Source organism: Orcinus orca, chromosome 14 (genome assembly GCF_937001465.1).
Source record: "Orcinus orca chromosome 14, mOrcOrc1.1, whole genome shotgun sequence".
NCBI lineage: Eukaryota > Metazoa > Chordata > Mammalia > Artiodactyla > Delphinidae > Orcinus > Orcinus orca.
Genome location: NC_064572.1, coordinates 61,680,822 through 61,696,526, shown reverse-complemented (window position 1 = coordinate 61,696,526; position 15,705 = coordinate 61,680,822). Strand labels below are relative to the sequence as shown.

Genomic DNA, 15,705 nt, shown 5'->3' with positions numbered 1-15,705 from the left:
TTCTTTTTCCCTACCCAGGTACGTGGAGAGTTTCTTGCCTTTTGGGAAGTTTGAGGTCTTCTGCCAGTGTTCAGTAAGTGTTCTGTAGGAGTTGTTCCACATGCAGATGTATTTCTGATGTATTTGTGGGGAGGAAGGTGATCTCCACGTCTTACTCTTCCACCATCTTGAAGGTCTCCCCTAGGATCGTTTTTTATATTTGTTTATTTAATCTTTATTAGCCAAAGGTTGTCTAGAAGCTGTAAGGGAGTGAATTACCCATGAAGCTTGGAGGTGTGTTTAAATCTTTCCTTATAACTTAAGGTTGAGGAGAGGGTTTGAGCATTGTAAGTACTTTGGGCTGCTTATGATTCTAACATTTGTTTCTAGGCAGCCTTTAAAACCCAGCCACAAGTTGTTCCCATTCTCTGGCCTGTAGGCCGAATAAGTCCTAGATTTCCGTAGCTGGAGGATACCACCAAGATCATCTCGTCAAAACCATTTATTTTACAGGTAGGGAAACCGAAGTCCAAAGAGGGGAAGTTATTAAGCTGCTGGAGTCTTAAGTTATTTCTCTTAGGATGTATTTGCTTTTCAGTGGAAGTCACTTAATACAAATTATTTAAGAACCAAGGGAAAGGATTTTTATTAATGGAGTTTCATAAACTGTCAGATGGTGGGGAGCTATTCCTGGACAGGGAAGCTCTTCAAGTAGGTGCCTATTTCTTCTACTGTTCCTCCTTATTGGTACTAACTCCTCCACTGCTAGGGAGTAAGACTCTTTAAAATTAAAGAAGCTTCATTCCACATAATACCTGGGTATGCATATTTCAGGAAAACACTTAAGCACAGTGCCTGGCATGAAGTAGGTGCTAAAAATGTGTACTTAAAGCATATATCAAAATGGTTTCGGGCTTACCTGGTGGCACAGTGGTTAAGAATCCGTCTGCCAATGCATGGGACACTGGTTGGAGCCCTGGGCCGGGAAGATCCCATATGCCGCGGAGCAGCTAAGCCTGTGCGCCACAACTACTGAGACAGTGCTCTAGAGCCTGCGAGCCACAACTGAAGCCGTCGTGCCACAACTACTGAAGCTTGCACGCCTAGAGCCCGTGCTCCTCAACAAGAGAAGCCACTGCAATGAGAAGCCTGTACACCACAACGAAGAGTAGCCCCTGCTCGCCGCAACTAGAGAAAGCCCGCGTGCAGCAACGAAGACCTGACGCAGCCGAAAAACAAATAAATAAATTTATTTTTAAAAATGGTTTTAAATATTTTAATGTAATGAAAAGTAACATTCTATTGAAGAAAGAACATTTTAATTGAGTCCAGATTCCCAACCCTAATAATAGTGTATCCAAGCATGACTGATGATTGCTGAGTTGTCAGTATTCTGAAATTGTGTAATTAACATTCATCCTCATGAGGGTTTTGTGTCTATTCTGAAGTATCTGACTAATCTTTTGCTGATTCTTGGTAGGGGTTAAGATGAGAAAGGAATCCTAGATTCTTAGCATTAGATGACTTCTTAGAGGTCATCTAGGCCAAACGGTTATCGAAAGCTTGCTTGATTTCTCTTTGCAGTAAACCTGCCAAATTGTTAACCAGGTTTTGCTTAAGGCACTTCCAAGATAGGGTGGCTCCTCATTTCATGAGGTGATCCAGTCATCTTTGAACAGATTTATGAGAAAGTTATGCCTTTAAAAATTAGTTCTTACCTTTAGCAATATTATTAATCCCTTAAAATTTCTACCCATTGATGGTAGTTCTGATCTCTGCAATCAGGATAAGAGATTCCTCTTCCACAAGACTGCAATTCACGAGTCTGTTTTTTTCCAAGCTTGGAGGATGTATTGTTAACATTATTCCTGCTTCTAAGGGAAGATGAAGATTCCTAGTTAGGCTGATTTGACAGTAATTTTTCTTCCCAAGTATGTTTTATTTACCTTTTATAATATTTTGTGCTTAAAGATTTTCAAAGTAGTAGCTAATAAACACATTTAGTTTCCTTCCTAGTCTTTTGACTTTTCAAAATCTTATTCCCCCAAATTCAAGCCCCACCCCACATTTTGGATTATTTCTTTATGGGAGAATAACTTTGGTCACAACAGAGAAAATTCTAAAGGTCTAAAATTAATAACTGGTCTTTGGATAATTCCACTTTTCAGTCCAAAATAAGTGAATAAATAGACAAGGATAGAGTGTATCACTTCTCTGCTTAAAAAGATTCAGTTAGTTGTGAATGTCTTCCATTTATGTCTAAATGTTACTGAACGTAGTGTTACTCACAGTATGATCCACAAATGGGCATCATCAGCATTACCTAGGAGCTTATTGGAAATGAATTCCCAGGCCTCACCCAGACCTATTGGATCAGAATCTCTCATCTCCCAAATCTGTACTCTGGTAACTTCAGGGGATTCTTATGCACACTAAAATTTGAGATGCATTGGTGTAAACTTCTTAGACTGACATTCAACATCTACTGAAATGCCCAAACAACCTTTCTTTTTTTTTTTTTAACCTAAGAGGAGGCAGATTTTATTTTATTTATTTTTTTAAATAAATTTATTTATTTTATTTATTTATTTTTGGCTGTGTTGGGTCTTCGCTGCTGTGTGTGGGCTTTCCCTAGTTGTGGCGAGTGGGGGCTACTCTTCGTTGCGGTGTGTGGACTTATCATTGTGGTGCCTTCTCTTTTTGCAGAGCACGGGCTCTAGGTGCACGGGCTTCCGTAGTTGTGGCTCACAGGCTCAGTAGTTGTGGTACATGGGCTCTAGAGCGCAGGCTCAGTAGTTGTGGCGCACGGGTTTAGTTGTTCTGCGGCATGTGGGATCTTCCTGGACCAGGGCTCGAACCCATGTCCCCAGCATTGGCAGGCGTTTTCCTAATCACTGAGCCACCAGGGAAGCAGTAAATTTAGCTCTTTCTTCCATCACCTCATAACCCAGGATAATAGGTGTAGAAGGTCTATCTTCCAAATTCACTGTTTCAGGATTTTGTTCTTCACTTTCTCTTGGTCTAGCAGAACACTCAATGGAAGAATCTGCACCTGTAAATTTAGTCCTAATGAGGGGACTGCTACAGACAGATGAAGTGCTTTCCATTTGATCAGGTACACTAGTCTGTTTAAAATTACCCATATTTGAGTCTTCTAACTGGCCTTTGGAAGAGTTTGAGCTTGTTGCAATACTCCCAAAAGAAGAACTTCTTTGGTTTCTGTTGGTTGCAAAACTGGAAGCAGAGTTCCCTATTGGCATAGGAACTGGGACATAAGGAGTTGCCATCTTCTTTTGGCTTTTGCAACAAACCTGCACACTTCTGAGTTCAAACAATTAGAGAACAAGTAATATGCAATCCATTATTTTCTTCTTAGGAATTCACTACCTTAGTCCGCTCCGCGATCCAGCTCGGGCGCGCTTCCCTGGGACGGTTAAATCCGACCCTCCTTAACCGCAGCTTTCCGTCTCCACCCACCACGCCGAGAGGCCTCACGTGACCCCCCTTCCCGAAAACAGCTGCTCCCTGCCTCTGCCCGCCTCTGCCCGGGCCGCAGGGCCCAGGATCCAAACAACCTTTCTTGTTCTTTCTTTATTATCTACTCTTCAGGTTTGCCCAAATCCAAATACTTGATATTCCTTCATAGATCCTTAACTTACTTTACTACTAATTTTTGCTCACACCATTCACTCGGTTATATATGTCCTTACTGCCTTTTGTTTTCTTAAGGCCCAGTTCAAATGTGGCCTGTCCTATAAAGACATCAGGAAGTCCCCAACTATAAGTGGTTCCTTTTTCTAAAACTTTCATAGCAATGCAATTTGCATCTCCCTGCACATTACATTCTTCTCTAAATTAGAGTTGTTACTTACCTGTTCTCCAAACCTCCATTTACCTCCCTATTCCACCCTGACCATAAATTTTTAAGGAGAGCTCTCTTTTTTAATTTTTCCGTAAGCATGTAGTCAGGGATCAGGGAGTTTGTTGAGCAATGACATAATCTGCTGTCAATGGAAAAGCAAAATACTCAGAATTTAGAGATCTGGGTTCTGGTCCAGTCTCTGCCATCAGTCAATTTGATTTCTGTGAGTAAGTCTTCATCTCCCAGGAAGTCAGTGTTCTCATCAGTAAAGTAAAAGGGTTGGACTAGCTGGTTGTTTTCCAAACAGTGGTCTATAGATGAACGTCAGTGTGTGATGAAGTTTTCAACAATTGAGGATGAAATGAGAAAAAAGAAAAATGTAGTGAGTTTTTAATGAGGCTAAATTTATTTAATTTTTAAGTTCCAAGTTTACGTCCTTCCCATATTTTTGGTATTAAAATATAACATTATGAAATGGTGCTGATAATTAGTGGTAGTAGCTATTTTAAGTGTCTTTATTTTGTTAAAGCAAATGACTATGAAAAAATGAGCAATCCTATTTTGGTGCCCTCAGTATTTATTGTTTTTGAAACGTTACTGGCCCATGAAATCTGTAAGTATGTGAATCACTGGCTCAGATGCTCTCCAAGTTTCCTCCCAGGGTTAACACTCTATAGTCTGTGAATTGTAGTTGGATCAGGTTTGGACACGAAACCCCTATGGAGAACCCAGGTGCTACAGCAACTGAAGTTTGGAATTCTACAAGAGACTGGCTGCCTTTGTCTCTGTGGTCCACTGTTGAATCAGTACTTCAGGATGGTGGCAAGGACATGTGGCTGCCAGTAACCCTGCTCTGGGGGGAGATAGAAAGCTGGCCCTAATGCTCTGGCCTCTTTTAAGATCCTCAGAAAAGCTCTGAAAAACTACATAATTGAACTAAAATGTAGATTTTAATAACCTCCCCCCTCCCCAACCTTGAAAAGTTTTTAGTCCACACTTGACAGGGCAGTAAGGAACTTAACAGGTATAAGTTAAGGAAGTGGTGTCAGTTAATAGTAAGGAGCAATTTTTCTAAAAAGATGTATGTTTTCAGATATAGAACTGAGTTCTATTGCAGTAATGAAAGGACCATTTAAGAAAAGCTTATCAAACTGTCCTCAGAATTGCATCATTCTATTTGCATTTCAGTCTTTATATCCATTCCAGTCCCCCAAGCACTGAGCCTGGCTGCTTTAGTGTTCAAGCAGACTTACTCAAGAGGCTTTCTGTATCTAATTTTACAGTAGCATATCTCTCGATTATTAACACATTAAAGGCAATATACTTCTAACTTAGAAATGTGATACTAATTGGCTTTGGGATATTTTATTTAAAAAATATTTTCCAAATGGGTCTATGAATTGTTCACTTTCTTTATTCAGGACTAAAGAAAACATTAATTCTGCCAGGAAAAGTTTGTCCAGCAGGGCAGAAATATTAGCATCTTGGAATTTACCTGTCAATCTTATATTTTCATGTCTTTTGCCTAGAAACAAGCCTACAAGCTAATTGACTTCTGTTCCTTTCCTCTTGGCCTCTCATTTTTCTGAACATAGAGACTCAAATTAAAACAAAGATAAAATTCCAGGGGAAACTGGCATTGATCAAGATTTGGATTAAATTAAATTAAGTGCTTTTTATTGAACTCAGCAGTATTAGTTATTAAAACCAGAAGGCTTTACCCTGGCTAGTGTAAAAAAAGAAAACAATGACTCGCACTGCAGCACAGATTTTATTGGGAACTTAAAGCACTCATTTTCTTTTATTTAATTAAAACTTTTGCAGACAAACATGTAAACAAGATCAGGAGTTGGAAAGCAGTGAGGAGTCACTCTTTCTGGGCTCTGGTGCTTTGTGGGTTCTAGCTTTCAATTATAGGAAATTTAGGGAAAAAATCTTGGAAGAAAATAGGAAGGCATAGTAGGATTTTCTTTTCTGGAGAGCATAAGTCAGACGAGTTGCCAAAGTGCTCCCTTATTTTTGTAGTGACTCTGAACTATGTATATAGGGAAAGGGGAGAAGGCAGCAACATAGTGTAGCATAAAGAGCATTAGCCAGGAAGTTAAACCCCCAAATCCTAGCTTTAGGTTCACTACTTAAAGGCTGGTTGGACTTGGGTAAGACACTTAACCTCTCTGCTCCTGTTTTCTCATCTGTAAAATAAGGGGCTAGATTGCATAGTCCCTAAAGGCCCTGATGTCATTCTGTCACCTATTTCTATGTTTTGTTTTGTGCTTTGGGTGACCACCATGATCTGCACTGAATATAGCAATTAACCCAGGCTGGCCCAGGCCAAATCTGGCCTGCAATCTATTATTTTTTTTTTTTAATTAACTAAAAAAGTCCATACTTTATTCAGATTTCCTTAGTTTTTACATATGTTCTTTTTCTGTTCAGGATCTCACCCAGGATACCATATTACATTTAGTTATCATGCCTTTTTAGGCTCCTCTTGATTGTGACAGTTTCTCAGACTTCTCTTTGTTTTTGGTAACCTTGACAGTTTTAAGGAGAACTGTCATATTTTATAGAATGTCTCTGTATTGGGATTCGCTTCATGTCTTTCTCATGACTAGACTTAGGCTACCAGTTTGGGAAAGAAAACGACAGAGATAAAGTGCCATATTATCATTGCAGCATATGAAGACTACATACTGTCAACATGACTTATCACTGTTGACGTGGACCTTGATCACCTGGCTGAAGTAGTGTTTGTCAGATTTCTCCACTATAAGGTTACTCTTTTTCCTCCTCTTTCCATAATATACTTTTTGGAAGGAAGTCCTTATGTGCAGCCCACACCTGAGTGGGGAGTTTTAATCCACCTTCTTGAAGATGGAATATCTACATAAATTATTTGTATTCTTCTGCATGAGAGATTCATCTCTTCTCTCTCATTTATTTATTCATTTAGTCATTTATTAATATCAGTATGGACTCATGGATATTTATTTTATTCTTTTGATTATAATTCAATATTGCTTTATTTCATTGCTCAAATTGTTCCAGCTTTGGCCATTGCGAGCTCTTTCAGTTGGCTCCCATATCCCTTTGACATATTCTGTGGTTGAGTTTGGGTTGCTGTTACTGTTGTAGTTGAACACTTCCTTTTGCCACCTGTTTTTGTAAATAAAATTTTAATGTAACACAGCCACACTCTTCTTTGACACATTCTCTGTGGCTGCTTTTGCATGACAAAGGCAGAGCTGTGTCAGTGCAATAGAGACTCTATGGCTTGCAAAACCTAAAATAGTTACTATCTGACCCTTTACAGAAAGGTTTTCTGACTCTTGATTTAAACCATTCTCTATGTTTTCCATTGATGCATTATAGCTGTAACTTGATGGAGTATTATTTCCAGCATTTTCAGACTTAACTTTGTGTTATGTTTTTTTACTCAGAACATGATCTTGACCCTGAAGTTTAATCACTAATGGTATCATCAACAAGCCTTCACTAAACACTCATGAGTTTGGGTAGCTATGTTCCTTTGGCTATGACTGTTTCCTTACCAGGGTACTTGACTAGTTGCAAGGTGCCTTTTCTGTCAGCAGTTTTTTCATTGAAAGGAAAATTTTAAATACCGAGTCTATTGTGTCTTTATTCCTTTTACTAACTTGGACTAAAAGAATTAATATAACCAAGGTCTGAGTTATTTAAATGGCTACGTCTTTGAGAAATTCCTTGATGATAGCACTAGCTCTGCCCCCATGGAAGCAGACAGGTAGAGAATTTGATGTGAAGAATGTTGAGTTTCATACAAGTTCATCAAGCTTATTTCATTGGTAAATTTACTCAAATTGGAACCAAAGGTTTCAGTAGTGAAATATGAGTACACTAGCTCACTTCTCTTAAGTGTTCTCTAAGCCATGTGTTCTGACCTATAGTGAGAGAAAATAAATCATCAGGCTCCATAGTGGTGTCATGTGTCTCAACATCTGGATTTAGACATAAATCTTATTTCAATATGGTTTTCACACTCCAATGTCATCATCTCACCAAATTAATAAAGTTGTCAATAGAGGGTGATTAGAGAAATGGGGTGATTTATTTCAAATAATAAGTATATTAAAGTCCCAATGGGGCTTCCCTGGTGGCGCAGTGGTTGGGAGTCCGCCTGCCGATGCAGGGGACACGGGTTCGTGCCCCGGTCCGGGAAGATCCTACATGCTGCGGAGCGGCTGGGCCTGTGAGCCATGGCCGCTGAGCCTGTGCGTTCGGAGCCTGTGCTCCGCAACGGGAGAGGCCACAACAGTGAGAGGCCCGCGTACCGCAAAAAAAAAAAAAAAAAGTCCCAATGAAGTAACATTAGTGTCATAAATTCGAATTTAAGTTAAACTGTGTAATAACACAGATATGAGTGGAGTGGACGAGGATAATACTCACATGCTTTCTCTGGTGTATTGAGACTGATATCCTATATAACACCATGCACACAGGGGACAGGATTTGACCCACATTATAGCCTGATTCAGATTATAGCATAGTGGTGCTTTATAATAGAATTTTACTATAAAAATAAAAATAATGGACTGAGAAAGTTAAAATTCTCCCAGGTACATTAAGCTTAGCGCGTAATATAAAGTCCTATTTCTTTTTCCTTTCACTGCCAATCTTTTCAAATATGTAGTCTGTCCCATAGCCTCCACTTTCAATTCACACTCTCATTAGTTCCCTGAAATCTGCCTTTTTCTCTGATCACTTGCCTGAACCGTAACACTTGAAGATCACTATGACCTCCTAATTGCCAATTACAATTGTTTTTTCCCCAGCCTTAGTTTCCTTGATTTGCATGCAAATTTGAGAATGTTTTGCACCTCTGAATATGTGTGTGGGGTTTTTTTGTTTGCTTTGTTTGTAAAATCTAGTTCTTAGCCATTAGCTTTTGTCACTGTATGCAATTTTTGTTGCTGATTTTGTTCCCTACTTGGCTCATAGCAGATGGTGGTCAAATCTAAATCTCCAGCTTGATTTTTTCCTGGATAATCATCTCCATCAAACATTTTCATGTGGTGTCTTGAGTTGTCTTAAGTTCAGTGTATCTTTGACCTGCTGTGCCCTTTGGGCAGAATGGAAGGAGAGAAAGAACTTGTCCTTTGATAATGATTAATGAGTTTACAAGGTTGGAGTCTCTTTAGTATCCTCTGGTGTCCAGGAGGTGTTACTGCAGCCTTATATGCACTGTGAAAGGGTAGAACGCATCTTTTGCATGATTGGACCTCTTATTGTAGTATGGTAGTCTGGATACTAGGTATCTTTATCTGGCCTTTCAAATAGTGCATGCATGACTATCAAGGGGGAAGCACTGAAATTCAAGGCACAAATCCTTATGTACTCCTGAGAAGTGATGTACTCCTGGGAATTTCTGGAAGGCTGAGTGATCTGGTTCAATTGTTGGGTATGAGAAAAATGATTTGACGTCTAGCATCCAGAACAGTTTAGAGCTAAACAAAGGAGGATCTATGTTTCCATAGATGTGAGACCAAGGTATGATGGTTATTTACAGTCATGTTCATGCCCTTCTTACAAGAAGCTTTCATAGGCAGATAGTGCTGGCCAAAAGCATATGAAGAAATCTGTGTCTTCTTTCATGTCTTCTACATCTAGAATTCTCCTCTAGGTTCAGCAAAAACTAGATGAGCTTTCCATCAGGAAGATATTTGAAGGCTATCACGGGGGTGGGGGGAAAGCACTAAAATTTTTCTCATTTAATTTAGCAAAACTAAAGAAATAAAACCAAAAATTTCATAAAGTACCTAAAAGGAGAGTCTTTGGATGGCAGTATGTTTGTCTGTACTCCCTTAACCCAAATTACAGCTTTCTCTGTTCTTCTGGCCTGTGATGAAATATATCCAACTAAGTGCTGGCTTGACCTTCTGACATCAGGATAAAGACCTTGTTACATTTCAGCAGAGTTAAACTCCTGTGTAGTTTAGTACCTGCAGGAAGGAATAGACCTCAGGAAGGAATGATTTGAACATGGCTAGTGGGAGTATTTTTCTTGTTGTATTAGAAATAAACCAGTGCTCCTGATGGAAGGGAAAGGTCACTGTGCTGTGGGATGTGCCTTCTGTGAGATGAGGCTCTGACCACCAACGACACTTTTGCTTTTCATTACGACAGAGGTGTTAACCACATCGTGCTGGCTGTGCTCCAGCCCACGCCTTTGCAGCCTTCTGCTTCTGCAGCCTTCCTTGTCTTCGCCTCAGTTGGCTGTAGAATTCTTCACTTCCTGTCCTAAACTTTTGTGAGGTGTCATGGCTGTTAAACAGCTGCCATGTTGCAGGCCAGATGTCGCTGCACTTTAGTGTGCCTGAAATGTTCCTCCTATGAAATATTAGATAGTTTAAAAATCTGTTTTGAAGGTTTGTAAAACACTTAGGATAACTTCAGATAAGAGGGCTATTTGTATATTATTAAATTGTCCGTGAAAAATATGCCAAAGTATAACATACAAAGGGTGGAAATATTGTAGTCCCTCAGTCTCTTGATTGTGAAGATAAGTTGACAGCTATTTTGAGGGGAACAAGTAGGTATAATCCAATTAAGACTTTCAGAAATCTATAGCAAGGATTCTATTCAAAGGCCTTTAAAATATAGTCATTGCGTGGTATTTGGAGTGACAAGGGTCTGTTTAGACTGAAGAAGGGACTTTATTTAGGAACAGGAAACAAAAGGAAGGAATAATGTATACTTATGTTATTTAAAAAATTGTTTTATTGAGGTATAATTTGCACCGAGTGAAGGACAAAGATCTTAAGAGAGCAAGTTTGATCAGTTTTCACAAATGCATACCCTTAAGTAACCCCATCTGTATCAGCACCCAGCAATTTCCATCACCCCAAGATAGTTTCCTTATACCCTTCGCCAGTCACTGCTCATACTGTCCCACCCTCAAACAACCTCTGGTCTGATTTCTCTCACCATAGATTGAGTTTGACTTTTTAGGACTCCATATAAATAGACTTATGCAGCATGTACTTTTTTGCATCTGGCTCCTTTCAGTCAGCATAACGTTTTTGAGATTCATCCATGTTGTTGTTTGTATCAGTGATTTGTCTCTTTCTTTTGCTGCTGAGTACTTCATTATACAAATATACTACAGTTTGTTTATCCATTATCCTGTTGACGGCTATCTGGATTCTTTCCCGTCTTTGGCTACTATGAATAAAGTTTCCACGGACATTCTTCTGGAAGGCTTATTTTAGACATACATTTTCATTTTTCTCATATTACTATCTAGGAGTGGAATTCTTGAGTCAAATGGTAGATAAATGTATGTTTCATGCTTTAAGAAACCGTTGAACTATTTTCCAAAGAGTTTCTACCATTTTATACTGCCACCAATAATGTACAAGATTTCTGGTTGTTCCACATTCGCTCCAACATTAATTCTTTCTCATTTTATCAATTCTAGTCGATGTGGAGTGGTACCTCATTTTTTAAAACTTTTTATTTTCAAATAAGTTTGGATTTATAGAAGTTTCAAAACTTCCGTAAGTTTGGCTTCGAAAGTTCCTATAAACCCTTCACTTAGCATCCCTTAATGTTAACATCTTACATCTCCCTGATACCTTGATCAAAACTAAGAGATTAAAATATGATGTTATGTCAATTATACTTCAATAAAAAATTAAGAGATTACACTGTTACAGTACTATTAATTGATCTACAGATTTTATTTGGATTTCCTCAGTTTTTCCACTATTGTCATTTTGTTGTTGTTGTTCTAGGATCCAATCCAGGATACCATATTGCATTTAATCTCATCATGGTTTCGATTTAAACTTTTCTGGTGACTAATGATGATCGTTTTCTTGATGTGTTTATTGGCCATTTGTAGATTTTCTTTTGTAAAGTGTCCAGGTGTCTTGTACTTTTTGAGGGAGGATTATTTGCCTTTTTATTATGGATTTTTTAGAAAAATGTTTTATTTATTTATTTATTTGGTTGTACCAGGTGTTAGTTGCAGCAGGTGGGCTCCTTAGTTGCAGTATATGTACTCCTTAGTTGTGACACGTGTGCTCCTTAGTTGTGGCTCACCGACTCCTTAGTTATGGCATGCGAACTCTTAGTTGCAGCATGTATGTAGGATCTAGTTCCCTGACCAGGGATTGAACCTGAGCCCCCTGCATTGCAAGCTCAGTCTTAACCACTGTGCCACCAGGGAAGTCCCTATCATGGATTTTTTTAAGGACTCTTTATTTGTTCTGAATATGGGTCTGTTGTCAGATATACATGTTGTGAATATTTTTTTCCAGTCTATGGCTTGTCTATTTATTTTTTTAATGATGTCTCTTGATGAGTAGAAGTGAATATTTATCTTAAGAGGGAAGTATGTTAGAGTTTCTATGGATCAGAAAAAAGACTCAGATTTAATATTTTAAAAATTAATCTGGAGAGAAGAACATACAGTGACTTCAAAGATATTGGTTGAACTAAGTTTGTCTGGACATTGAGATATAAACCTGAAGGGGAATATTTTAGGAACGGGCCTAATAATAATAATAGCAATAGTAATTGCTAGTACTTGTTGGGTGCTTACTATGTAGCAGACACTTTGCTTATTGCTTTATAGGTATTATTTCATTTTATTCTAACAACAATCCTATGATTATCTGCATTTAAAGGCAAGGAAACCAAGGCTTAAAGAAGTTAAATAATTTGTTCAAATTACAGTTAGAAAATGGTGAATTCAGGTAGTCTGACTCCAGAGCCTGCAGGCTTAATTTCTGTACTATCCGGACAGAAAGAAAGAAAATCTGTGAACTTCAGTGTGTGTGGCTATGGTCATAGAAGCCAAGTAATACTGCTTCCTGATATCATTGCTGTGGCAAAAGGTGTATATTGATAATTTTCTGTAAAACACTATTTTATCCTTGGGTAAAATAGATGATACCCTTCTACCTAGAGCACCATGTGTAATTTTTTTGGATACCAAACTTCAAAATGATGGAATCAGAAAGGTCGACTAAAATAATAGAGAGAGGAGGAGAATGTAGTGATGGAGACGTTCAAGGCCCAATTATGTAGATTGGAACTGATATATGCGGTGGAGAGGGAATATAACCAATATATAAAAGCATCCAGAGATCAACAAAATGAGCATGGTCTTAGTCATTGAATCCCAGGACTGTAGCATAAGAAGACTATCATTGAAGCTTCTTCCATGAATGGAATCTCAAGTAAAATAAAAGGAAGAGTGCTTTTATACAACTTATGGAACGTGTTAACTGAAGGGGTAGCAAAGGGTGAAAATACGTTCAGAGGAAAGATTGAAAGTTTCAATGAATGACAGTTCCACGGATTATTTAGAGGAACCAGGCTGTGACAGAGAAGGGACGGGGCTTTGAAGCTGATGTCCAAGAGGACAACTATGTTCGCTTTTAACAAATCTCAGTGTAAAACTTTAGGACATTCTGTATGCCTGAACAACTTGTCTTTTGAAGATAAGAATATGACTCTGTATTTTGGTGTATGGCTCAGATGCCCTAGCCCTCTTCATCCTTTAAGACTCAGCTTTAAAAGCACCTCTTCTGTGAAGCCTTGCCCAACTTTTCCAGGAAGTCAGTTCCTCCCTACACAGTGCTTCTTCTTTTTTTTTTGGCTGCACCACGTAGCTTGTGGGATCTTAGTTCCCTGACCAGGGATCGAACCTAGGCCCCCAACATTGGAAGCATGGAGTCTTAACCACTGGCCCACCGGGGAAGTCCCATGCCCTACTCAGTGCTTCTTGTAATTTTCTCTATTTAAGCACCAATTACAGTGCTAGGCAATCTTACAGCCTAAATTTTTACTGGTAAGTTGTTGGGTGGCAAATCTTGAGGTCAAAGAGATCAAAATGGGGACAAAAAGGTATAATCGTCCAATGTATGCAGAACTAGAAAACTGAATATTAGTTAACTGTAATGATTCCCACCACAACTATTTTCCCTATTGTGAACTAAGGCTCAGAGAATTTAAATAATTTGTCCAAGGTCAAACAGCTGCAAAGAAGTATAGCCAGGATTGTAACTCTTTGCTGTCTAACTTCAAACCCCATGCTTTTAATCAGTACAATATGAAGACGTTTTGACTCCTCTATCGCATTTTAATTTACTCCATACCTGGCTATCATGGAGAATACTTGTAGGGAAGAAGGATGTTACTCCTTTCCTTTAAGTCCTTTGTGCTTCCTTAACAGGCATCATTCTACTCTTTTTTTTTTTTTTAACATCTTTATTGGAGTATAATTGCTTTACAATGGTGTGTTAGTTTCTGCTTTATAACAAAGTGAATCAGTTATATATATACGTATGTTCCCATATCTCTTCTCTCTTGCATCTCCCTCCCTCCCACCCTCCCTATCCCACCCCTCTAGATGGTCACAAACCACCTAGCTGATCTCCCTGTGCTATGCGGCTACTTTCCACTAGCTATCTATTTTACGTTTGGTAGTGTATATATGTTCATGCCACTCTCTCACTTTGTCACAGCTTAGCCTTCCCCCTCCCCATATCCTCAAGTCCATGCTCTAGTAGGTCTGTGTCTTTATTCCCGTCTTACACCTAGGTTCTTCATGACCTTTTTTTTATTATTATTTTTACTTTTTTTCTTAGATTCCATATATGTCTGTTAGCATATGGTATTTGTTTTTCTCTTTCTGACTTACTTCACTCTGTATGACAGACTCTAGGTCCATCCACCTCACTACAAATAACTCAATTTTCTTTCTTTTTATGGCTGAGTAATATTCCATTGTATATATGTGCCACATCTTCTTTATCCATTCATCTGTTGATGGACACTTAGGTTGCTTCCATGTCCTGGCTATTGTAAATAGAGCTGCAATGAACATTTTGGTACATGACTCTTTTTGAATTATGGTTTTCTCAGGATATATGCCCATTAGTGGGATTGCTGGGTCATATGGTAGTTCTATTTGTAGTTTTTTTAAGGAACCTCCATACTGTTCTCCATAGTGGCTGTATCAATTTACATTCCCACCAACAGTGCAAGAGTGTTCCCTTTTCTCCACACCCTCTCCAACATTTATTGTTTCTAGATTTTTTGATGATGGCCATTCAGGCTCCCTGACTTCAGACTATACTACAAAGCTACAGTAATCAATACAGTATGGTACTGGCACAAAAACAGAAATATAGCTCAATGGAACAGGATAGAAACCCCAGAGATAAACCCATGCACATATGGTCACCTTATCTTTGATAAAGGAGGCAAGAATATACAGTGGAGAAAAGACAGCCTCTTCCTTAAGTGGTGCTGGGAAAACTGGACAAGTACATGTAAAAGTATGAAATTACAACACTCCCTAACACCATACACAAAAATAAGCTCAAAATGGATTAAAGGCCTAAATGTAAGGCCAGACACTATCAAACTCTTAGAGGAAAACATAGGCAGAACACTCTATGACATAAATCACAGCAAGATCCTTTTTGACCCACCTCCTAGAGAAATGGAAATAAAAACAAAAATAAACAAATGGGACCTAATGAAACTTAAAAGCTTTTGCACAGCAAAGGAAACCATAAACAAGACCAAAAGACAACCCTCAGAATGGGAGAAAATATTTGCAAATGAAGCAACTGACAAAGAATTAATCTCCAAAATTTACAAGCAGCTCATGCAGCTCAATAGCAAAAAAACAAACAACCCAATCCAAAAATGGGCAGAAGACCTAAATAGACATTTCTCCTAAAAAGATATACAGATTGCCAACAAACGCATGAAAGAATGCTCAACATCATTAATCATTAGAGAAATGCAAATCAAAACTACAATGAGATATCATCTACTCTCTTATATATACTTTCTTGTTTAAT

The 15,705-nt window shown here is 38.5% G+C and overlaps 1 protein-coding gene and 1 long non-coding RNA gene across 4 annotated transcripts in view; one reads left to right on the top strand and one right to left on the bottom strand.

Annotated features, from left to right (window-relative positions):
- Positions 1 to 15,705, top strand: part of HPSE2 (heparanase 2 (inactive)) — a 638,970-nt gene that overhangs the window by 209,753 nt on the left and 413,512 nt on the right. The window lies entirely within an intron of this gene.
- The window catches only part of LOC125961049 (uncharacterized), a 297,239-nt gene continuing 295,608 nt past the window's right edge, over positions 14,075 to 15,705 (bottom strand). Inside the window, exon 2 of the long non-coding RNA XR_007471350.1 lies at positions 14,075 to 15,560. This is a non-coding gene — a long non-coding RNA (uncharacterized LOC125961049). The remainder of the gene's footprint in view (positions 15,561 to 15,705) is intronic.